At 31.1% G+C, this 10,355-nt stretch overlaps 1 long non-coding RNA gene across 1 annotated transcript; it reads right to left on the bottom strand.

Moving 5' to 3' along the window:
* Positions 1 to 3,240: 3,240 nt before the first annotated feature.
* On the bottom strand, positions 3,241 to 4,545 carry LOC148875878 (uncharacterized). Its single transcript, XR_016098457.1, has 2 exons — positions 4,106 to 4,545; positions 3,241 to 3,993 (listed from the first exon to the last, which is right to left on the bottom strand). It is a non-coding gene; the product is annotated as an uncharacterized LOC148875878 (long non-coding RNA).
* Between the last annotated feature and the right edge of the window lie 5,810 nt (positions 4,546 to 10,355).

Below are 10,355 nucleotides of genomic sequence, written 5' to 3'. Positions count from 1 at the left end.
TGAGATTTGAACTTAATTTGTTTGCTTGTAAGAAGTAAAATAGTGCCTATGAACATTGTTTTCAAACCCGAACTGGATGGGATGGTCATACTAGAAAATTGGGAACCAATCACTTGACTGGTTCTATTTAACCGCAAAATTGTCTTTTGGCCAAAAATCATTGATTTGGTAAGCAAACCACTGACCTAGGTGATTGAGTTGTCGAACTGTCAAATTGGACAACGGTTTTTGGCCGTTCTTTTTTGTATTTATTTTATTTTTTTTTTGTCAGAGTGGGCCATCCATTTAAACTGGACGATCAGACCGTTCGACTCAGGAACCGAACCTACAACGATTCCCTATCCGGTCTGATTTTAAAAACTTTGCCAATGAAAGACAAATGAGGTAGGGGAGGGAGGTTATTTATTTGGGGGGGGAGTAAGGTAACAAGAAAATTGATATGAGACCCACTTTACATAAGAGAATATCAAGGTAGGAGGAAGTGGTGCAAATTTGCACTAACAATTGATATAACGAGACAAAGAGTACAAATTTTGCATCAGATAAAAATACAAGCTATAGGATCAGTTTGGAAAGAGTGCAAATTTATATATGTTAAAGTGAAAAACCTTATATGTGGTATTTCTAAATCTTGTAATTTTACTGTCCATTGTGTGCACTATTCCCATACTGAATCAATTGGAAAGAGTATAAATACAAATATGTATAATGCAAAGCCTTGTATAGTTGTATTCTGTATTTCTAAGCCAAGTCATTGGAAGAAGTACAAATACAAATATGTACAGTATAAATACATACAAAATAATACAAAATACATTGTTTGCACTCTCCATATTTATATTTATACTCCTTTCAAACCGAGCCATAATCTCAAACAAGTCGATGCAAAACTTAACTAGGTGCAAAATTTATATCTAATTCAAATCTGCATTGCAACCAAGTGCAGCCTAAATAGTTCTGAAATCCTAACTTGTAGACTTGTAGTAAAAGAGAATAATAATAATAATAACCTGACAATTCAGAAGTTCCCTTTCCGATGTGAACAAGAACTATAAATTGTTGAAATTATAAGCCATGGTCACTTCTTAATAGCAACTATTTTGAAAATTATGGGTGGGAAGAGATGATTTTTGGATTAATCACGGAGATGGAAGGAAAAAGGGGGTTTCTATTTGTCCTTTTGTAGAATGTGTTCAAACCTTAGAGTTGGGAAATTTTAATCATCCTAGTGTATCCTTGTCTAAATGGGTCTTCTCCTAAATAAGCAAAATACCCAATAAGGTCATCTTATATCTCTAGAATAAATAAATTATGCGTAAGTATACAATATATATAAATCTATGTGTGGAATCTTTCTTGACTAAAATGTCCACATTTGTTATTAAGTCCATCTCTAATTATGAAGGTTGAAAATATAATTAACTTTAATTAATGATTTTCACCTCATTTAATTCCCTCTAATTAACTCTTGTATTTAAGGTATTAACTCCTATTCTCCTTTATTAAATCTCATATTTAAGTTATTTTTCACTAATCTCATATTTAAGTTATCAAATCTCTCTATACTCGATACTTTTTAATAATACAAACCTATATATTTTAAACTTACTCAAAAATGAAATATTTTTTTATCCAAGTGATGGCTAAGCAATTCAACTATCCAAATCAAACTAGCCAACCCATGTAATCATAGATAATAAAAAAATATAAATAGAAATAAATATAGAAATTTACAAAATGTAGAAAAAATACACATTTATGATATTTTTTATTAATCAGATTAAAAAAAAAAACAAGTGTAATAAACAAGAATATTTTTATTGATGAAAATGAAAATATAGAAAATTATAAAAAAAAGTAAAAAAATAGACACATTTATGATTTTTTAATAAATCAAATTAAAAACAAATGTAATAAACAAGAATAATTTTATTGACGATGAAAATGAAATACATGATCTAAAACAAACCAAAAAGTTAAATTATTCTTCTGTTTAGTGGAAATCAATAGTTCAACTTTTGGGTAAAAGTTGTCAACATTTAATGTCATAATTAAATAATAAAAATTAATAAAATATAAAAACACAAATAAAAGAAGTACATAAATTTTACAAAAACAATATTTTGGCACATGTATAATATCCTATATTTATCATATTAAATAAAAAATAAGTGTAAATAACAATATTATTTTTACACACAGAAAAAATATAGAAAAAATTGAACGCATCTATAACTTCATATTTATACTACTATTAAAAATATGAATAAGATTATGGAATTTTCTTTAGACTAAAAGATCCATTTTTTTAATTTAATCCGTATTTAATTTGTGACGTTTAAAATGTAGTTTGAACTACAATTTTGACCTTATTCAATTCCCTCTCTTTAAATCTTACATTTTTTTTTGACAAATGTAAAAAAAAAAAAACACTAGGAAGATAAATCATTATAAAAAGAAGAGTCTAGCCAAGTGGGTAGGTCTGTCAATGATACCCAAAACTTTTAGCCTAATATGAGGTACTTACATAATCAGATTTGGATTTTGCAATCTGCATCCGGTTAATAGTGAAAATAATATATGTATATATATATATATATATATATATTATATGAATTTTATTTAAAATTTTGGATATATTATTCCTATCATTATCATCACCTAGGACTGCCACGTGCACACTTACTAGTATAATAAAGAAAATGCATCCTAATAAGGTCTTCACCCCTAATTTCCTTACACCTGTATTGGATGATGATCAAATTCAATGAATCTACTTTGTGCTTTTCAAAAAAAAAAAGTAATAATACAAATAAATATTCTTCTAAGATTTATCAATTAGTAAGATATTAGAGAGGATTAGTTATTAATTGAGGGATCCAATTGGTTCTTGTACATTTTAGTAGGTGAAAAGACATGGTACAAGAATAACTTTGACCAATCAAAGCCCACTCGTGAATTTTGATAAATACCATCTAATTGGTTACCACATTTCTGATACTGGTTAATTGGTCACAAGTTTTTGGGATATGATATCTTTTCGGTATTATAGTCGAATCCCTTTTATAACTTTTATAATTAGAAAACATGTACTCTCTTTTACTATTAATTAGGTCTTTTCTTTGTTAATAAAATACGGAAACAATAAGAAAAAAAAAGAATAAAACAGAGAGAACGAGAAACCCTAAAGGAATAAAAACCCAACAAAATAAAAAGAAAGGAATCATGAAACAGTATACATTTATTTTTATTTCAAATTTTACTTTATTTTATTTAATTGCAGTACAAAGTAAAATAAGAAATGAAGCAGAAAAAAATCCAAAACAAAATTAAACAAAACTCTGAAATTCTTCATTCGCACTGCCATCCATTCTCTCCAAAGAGTCCAAGGTTCAAATTTCAAACAAATTATTTTCAATTCATTATCTGCATTAGTTGGGAGTTGGGAGGGAGAGTTGGGGGCAATGCGCTAGAAAGTGTCAGAATGTACATCATACAGTGTAAGTCAATAGTGATAACATGGAGGGCCCATGACCACATGTTGAGCCTTCTCGTTCTTATCTCCACAAACTCAAAGGATAACCAATCTACGTCTCCTGTACTTCAGACAGTGGCAGACCAATGGGCTATAAACAAAATCGTGCACAAAAGGTTACGAGATTTTTTTTGGATTATGGCTGATAAGGGTAATTTTTGCATCGTATAATCAATAAAAATAATATTTTTAAATTTTAACATAACTTTTAGAATAAAATATATTTTTTAAATAAAAATATAAAAAAATGAGTAAAAATATTGTTCATCTCCCTTCTTCCTTCAGTTATAATCCCTTTTTTTTCTTGAAAATCAACCGTCCGTAAGACACTTCGGATCTTCACAATTAACGAGAGAGAAGTTAATTTCCCGTGCTTCTCGCTATGAATGAGGGAGGTCTTGACCTTCCTCGATGTGGTCTTCACTGCAATGTTCGGTGCTGCAACTGATTCGGTGTTCCTATGACGGAGAAAGATGGGCGTGTCAACGGAATTCATCAGAGTTTTACACAAAACAGGAAAAAGAGTTCAAATAGAACTCAACAGATCAATGCCATCTTATGGTAACATACAATGGTGTTCGATTCAAACTGGAATTCTGGGTCGAGTTAATGTCTCTTGAAGCTCCCATTGTGTTATCCTTATCATTCTGCCATCTGTGGAGATATTCGATACTGGAGAACAAAACGAGGAAGCCCGGGTCTGATTCAGTTGCGGAAACAGGGAAGAAAAGGGGAAGAAGAAGACGAACGAAGAAGAGAAGGAGAGGAAAAGAGGGGGGAAGAAGAAGGGGAAGGAGGAAAATAAGAGAAGGGGACGGTGGGCTGAGCTTGTTTGATTCTGGTTCGTCGACTGTGGAGAATAAGCGATGGGGAGAAACAAAAGAAAGGAGGAGGATGACGAGAAGAAAAATGGGGAAAAGATAAAACGATGGAGGTAAAGCAGTAGGGCTTTGGAGAATGAATCCAATTCTTGCGCTAGGTTCTTATTAAAGGGGAAAGAAAATGAGAAGGAAATAAATCTTGTACAATGTTATAAATAATGCAAATAATCTTTTATCATGAATTAGCTGTCATCGGAAGTAGTTATCTGAAGCAAGAAGGAAATGAACAGTATTTTACCTTTTTTTTATATTTTTTAAAAGGTTACTTTATTTTAGAAATTATAATGATAAAGTTGCCCCCCCCTCCCCCACACAAATATTCTTGGATCCACATGTATTGTGGGGCACCAGTGTGAATTCATCATTTGGGATGATGAAGACTTTTTTATTTTATTTTTTTCTTGATTTATTAAAGATCTGTTTGGTTTATAATCAGAATTAGAATCAAAATGGTCTATTCTCATGATTTATTTGATTCAAACAAAAATGAAAATGAAAATTGAAATATATAAGAATGATATTTCATTCTCAAAAGAGGGAGAGAAACGAGATAATGATCATTCCACCAGAAATAGAAAGGGAATTCTAATTCTATCCAATCAAACAATTGAAATTGAAATAACTCCTATTCTTACGAACCAAGCAGGGCCTAAAAGATTTATGTGATCAACCTTACTAAACGACAGGTGAGATGGAAGCTTTTAAAAAAGTTGTTTTGTTTGCACGTAAAAATAAGAAAAGGGGTCAATTTTACGCGGTCTCGAATCGGAAAAGCTTTTAGGCTCAGTTTGGAACAGTACAAATACAACGATTGGAAATTCCGGATAATGCAAAAGCAAAACCGCGTGTATGGTTGGTTGAACATGACATTGCTGTCCCTATCGTATTGAAGGCTGAAAGGGACAGAATGGAAACGGATTTGATACCGTTTCACATCTCGTAAAGCGGTGAAGGTATCCATGCATTAGGGAAATTTTCGATTAGTACCCTCTTATTTTTGTGTCATTTAATTTATCCTTTGAGTGTCATTTAATTTTTTTTATCAACCATCTAAAAGTTAATAAAAATATTAACAATCCCAAGTCCTTGCTTCTTTCATTCAAGAAAGTTGGGGTTATGTTTGAGTGGGCATTTTGGTGACCCCAATTTTCTCGAATAGATGTTTGGTTTAAAATATCGATATGATACGTCCCGTATCGGGTGTATCGCATCGTATCTTTTGAAAAAGATACGCTCCAAAATGCTTGTTTCCAGGGTTTCAAAACCTCAACTTTTTTTAATAATAAAAAACATCATTTTAGCTTCCCAAAAAACCAAAATTTGAAAAAAAAACTAAAAAAAAAAAAGAGTTTCGGTCATTTCTAAGTACCAATACGATACTATCGATATGCGTATCATATCAATACTTTGAACCTTGAATATAAGAGGCAAGGATTTGGGACTATTAATTTTTTTTTTTTTTTTGTCAATGTTTGGATAATTGATAAAGAAAATTAGATGACACTCGAATGGTAGTTTGTGTCTTTTTTAAAATGTCACTTAACGGCTGATTAAGAGCTAGTTAATGACAAGTACTAAATTTTCACGTTTTGAAAGTTCAGATACTGAATTGTTGCATTTTAAAGTTCGAGGACCAAAGTGACACTAGACCCAAAGTACAAAGTACTAATCTGGAATTTTCCCTTAGAATAAATGATTTTGCATTGGAATCATTTCCTTTTGGTACCCAAGGCCGGGCCCTTATGAATCGCTAATCAATAATGCTAGGGGACTAGATTTTTTTTTTTTTTTGTAAACTGCTAGGGGCCTAGATCATTCATCATTGTTCTTTGTTTTAATTAATCATATAGTATTTTATTGAACAATTTGGATATTGATATGAATATAGATATTTATTGAGAATGAGCTAAAAATATAAAAACACTTGGATATACTAAGAAAATTTATATGAATTCTATAAATATATTAATAATACTAAATTTAATATCAAATTAGCCATAAATTATGTATAAATACATATGAAATATATATCTTATGGTATATATGAAGTGATACATTACAATTAATATAGTAGGATGCATAGATATCATATAATTTTATTGATAATACATCAATCAAGAGTCAAAGAAACATTATAAGATTTTTAAATTAATAAATGCACAAAGCTGTTATAATTTTATTTTCTATTTAAGTCTAAGGCACAAAACATAAGAAACCATTATATTTGAATTATTATATGAATTATTTTATATTTTACTATTTTTAATTTTTACCATTAACAAAATGGTCAATTAAAAAAAATTAATTTTCAAATGTTTGGTAAATAAAATTTTTATTTTTGTAAATAAAAAATATATTATTATAAAATGCAAATTAAAATATCAATTAATAATTTACAAAAAATGTATAATCTTAGCTTAAAATATATCAAATCTATTAAAATTTCAATGATACATATCATATGAAAATTTATAAACTTTAATTACTAAAATAGTTATTCCATTATTAATATTTTATTTCTTTAAATTTTCTGAAATATAAAATCAACTTTTTGATATAAATGTAGATTAGTGGATTTGATAAATTCAATTTATAGTATATTCTCTAATATTTTGTAAATAATAAATGTGTTGTTATTTAATGGAAATTAAAATACTAATAATAATTGATAAAAATTTTAATTTGATATTAACTAATTTATTTATTTAGATTGCACATGAGACATTAAAGTTAAAATTTTAATTTATTTCTTTTATTATCATAAAGTGAAAGGTGACTTAGTGGCTAATGACACATTTAAATATTGGGCGCTAGGTGACTTGAAATCAAATTTTACTTGCTCCTCTTTTTTAAATGGGTTCGACTATGATATGGAAAAGATATGATATATGAAAAACTTCTAACAAGTCAACTGAAATTATAAACGTGGTAGCCAATCAGGTGTTATTTATCAAAATTCATGGGTGGGTTTTGATTGGCCAAAACTCTTTCCATACCATATCTTTTCCACATCATAGATTTTCCCTTTTTAAATAGGGAGTCAAATATGTGTGTTGTATGATACACCTCTGATACGGGATATACCTCCAATCCTACTGTGTCCTATATCATGGATAATTTTGGCATTTTAAGCCCCAAATTAAAAGGTGAAATTAGACTGGTATCTTATATTTTGGACTAGTGACACTTAGCCCTTAAACTTTCATTTGCAACAAAGGCCCACCTTGAACTTTTAGATTTCAATGCATAGCCTATCTCCCAAACCCATAAACCTCTCAACCCAGGTGCAAGTAGGGTTCAATCCCAAGTTTACGCACAATTAGAAGAAATCAATGAGGGGTTCACTACAAATTTGAACGAGGGGTATTTCTTGTACTGCACACTAAAAGTTTATCTTTGCCAAATTGCCATTTCAACTACCATCCCTGTTCAACAGTACCAATTGGCTTAGCTGGTAAGAAAGTTGGTGGATGTAATTTCCATGGAGCCCGATCTCCCACAAGCAAAAACTCTGCACATGTAAAATTGAGAATATATCTCGTACATGTATGTTAAATTCATGGAGAAATATTTCCAATGTATCACTGGATTCCCATGCTTTAAGAGTATGCAAGGAAATCTTGAGGGGTTTTCAATAGATTCCAACACAATGTATTCACTCCTGTATACTACTAAAACGTTTCTTTTAACTAGAAATTAAAAGTCTTATTGTTCAACATTGTAGAATCTAGTGAATATTAATATTCATGTGTGCATGATAAAGAGGTGTCCCTATGACTTTTCAAAATGTAAAGTGATAAAAATATGAGGAAACTAACCAATTTTAAAAACATATTGATTAACTTCAGATATCATACGCTCTAGCTTGAATGGCATGGTTTTAACCATTAAAATATTAGTATATTACATCATCCGAAACGCATTTGCATCAGGACTTCTCAAGCCAAAAAAAAGACTTGTTCTTGGAAGGAAAAATATATGATGCCAGAAAGAGGGAGGGAAAGCATCTGACCAATCAAACCCCCCTCCCCCGTTGAATTTTATGTCTTTCCGGAATCATAGCCCAACAAGTGTTGAATCTAATATTCCTTGTTTCTAGCCTTCAATTTTAACGGTCTAATGCCACCACTCAAATCATAGTAGTTGGAGAGATAAGTAGGTCATGCAACCTATTCAATAACTAGTGAAAACGTTTAAGACAAAATGAAAATGAAAATGGGACAATTTCTTTTAATCATGGTTTTGAAAACCGGACCAGATCAGATGATCGAACTGATTGACCCAGGAATCGGTCAGGTAACTGGTTCTATTTCACCCTAAAACTGTTCATGGGCTAAAACTGCTGATTTAGTTAGCAACTCATCACTGACTCAGGTGGTCAAACTATTGACCCAGACAATGGTTTTTGACTGTTTCTTTATTTTATCTATTTTTTAAATTATCTTTAATCAGAACTGACAATCCATTTAAACTGAACGACCAAAATATATAACCCGAAAACTGATGATCAGAATGGTTCCATTTCAATATAGATATTGTTAAGCAGTTGTCTTATTTAAAGCATTTACCTTTGTTAGGATTTAATAATGGCTTAGGAGTTGCAGGGGCATGCACCAACTTGTTCTGGATTCAGAGTCCAATGTCCTAACAACTAGACCAAGGAACCGTGATTTGATAATGTTTGTCCTCATTTGTTATTATTTTATATTCTAAACAATAGCCATAACCAACGGGCAATGGCATGACGTGCAATGTAGAATCAAAATCAATATTTAAAAAACTGACCCAGAGGTTGAACTGTTTTTGCCTCCGGGTGTATAAATGTGTTTTAGATATGTTACATGTATTTTTATATTTAATTTATATTTTTTTGCTCTATTATTAATTTTTTATTTATAAAAATATTAAAAATTACAATTTGAGGCCAAAAGGGATTTTTTTATGAAAATAGCGGGGCAAGGTGCTTACGATACCTTGGGACGCATAGATCTTGAAAAGTTACCCAAAATCAAAAGAAAAAATCAAAAGAAAAAAAAAAACCAAAAATCACCCTAATCAAATATTGGAGATTCAGAGTACAAAATTATGGCCTTCAAAAGTTTGCATATATTGAGTGTACAACCCACAACCCAATGACCGGGTCGAATAATTCTTGACCAAGTCAACAATTTTTTATCATCTAATGGGTCTTATCTAATGGGTCTTGACTAACCAGACGTAGAATCCTGACCAAATAACGGTCTGAATGGTTCGACTGGCCGGGTCAAGAATCAACTAAGAAAAACGGCAGAACTTATTTATGCGCCTCTTATAAATCGAGTAGGAAGAGATACCAGGAAGACTGGAGTCCTGAATTTGTTGGTTTTCTTTAATGTGCGTGTAAAGCGCGTATATGTGAGGAGCAGATCCGGTCTATATGAGGTGGTCACATGAATACTGTTTTGCCATTCCTTTCTATCATCATTAATAAAATGTAGAACGTCCCTTCCGAGGGGCAAGGGCCGCACTAGCATGAGCACAGAGACATATATCCAAATTATATCTAAGCCTTGTCCCAATTACCATTTACATGATATCCTGTTTCGTCATTCCGCTCTGCCATCATTAATAAGGTCACATGCCTAGAGAGGGATCAGGGAAGCACTAGCATAAGCATGAAAAGACAAATATACCCAAATAACAGTATAAATGATGGAATTATTGGATTGGCTGTGTTTGATTTGAAAGAAAAAGATAGGAAAAGGAAGGGAAAAGCAAGGAAACCTAATACAAGGTTTGTACAGGTTTCATTAAGTTTCCTTCCTTACCCTACCTTTTCTTTCAATCAAACACAGCCTTAGATCATCATACTCTCATGACTGTTGGCTACAGTCTACAGCTGACAGGTTTTCAGCAAGAACAGCAGATTATTTCCTTATAGAAGAGGAGGAAGACGATCC

Source organism: Nelumbo lutea, chromosome 1 (genome assembly GCF_056320005.1).
Source record: "Nelumbo lutea isolate HS-2025 chromosome 1, American lotus-T2T, whole genome shotgun sequence".
In the NCBI taxonomy this organism is placed as follows: Eukaryota; Viridiplantae; Streptophyta; class Magnoliopsida; order Proteales; family Nelumbonaceae; genus Nelumbo; species Nelumbo lutea.
The sequence above is the reverse complement of the archived record's forward strand: the minus strand, read 5'-3'. Positions and strand labels throughout refer to the sequence as shown.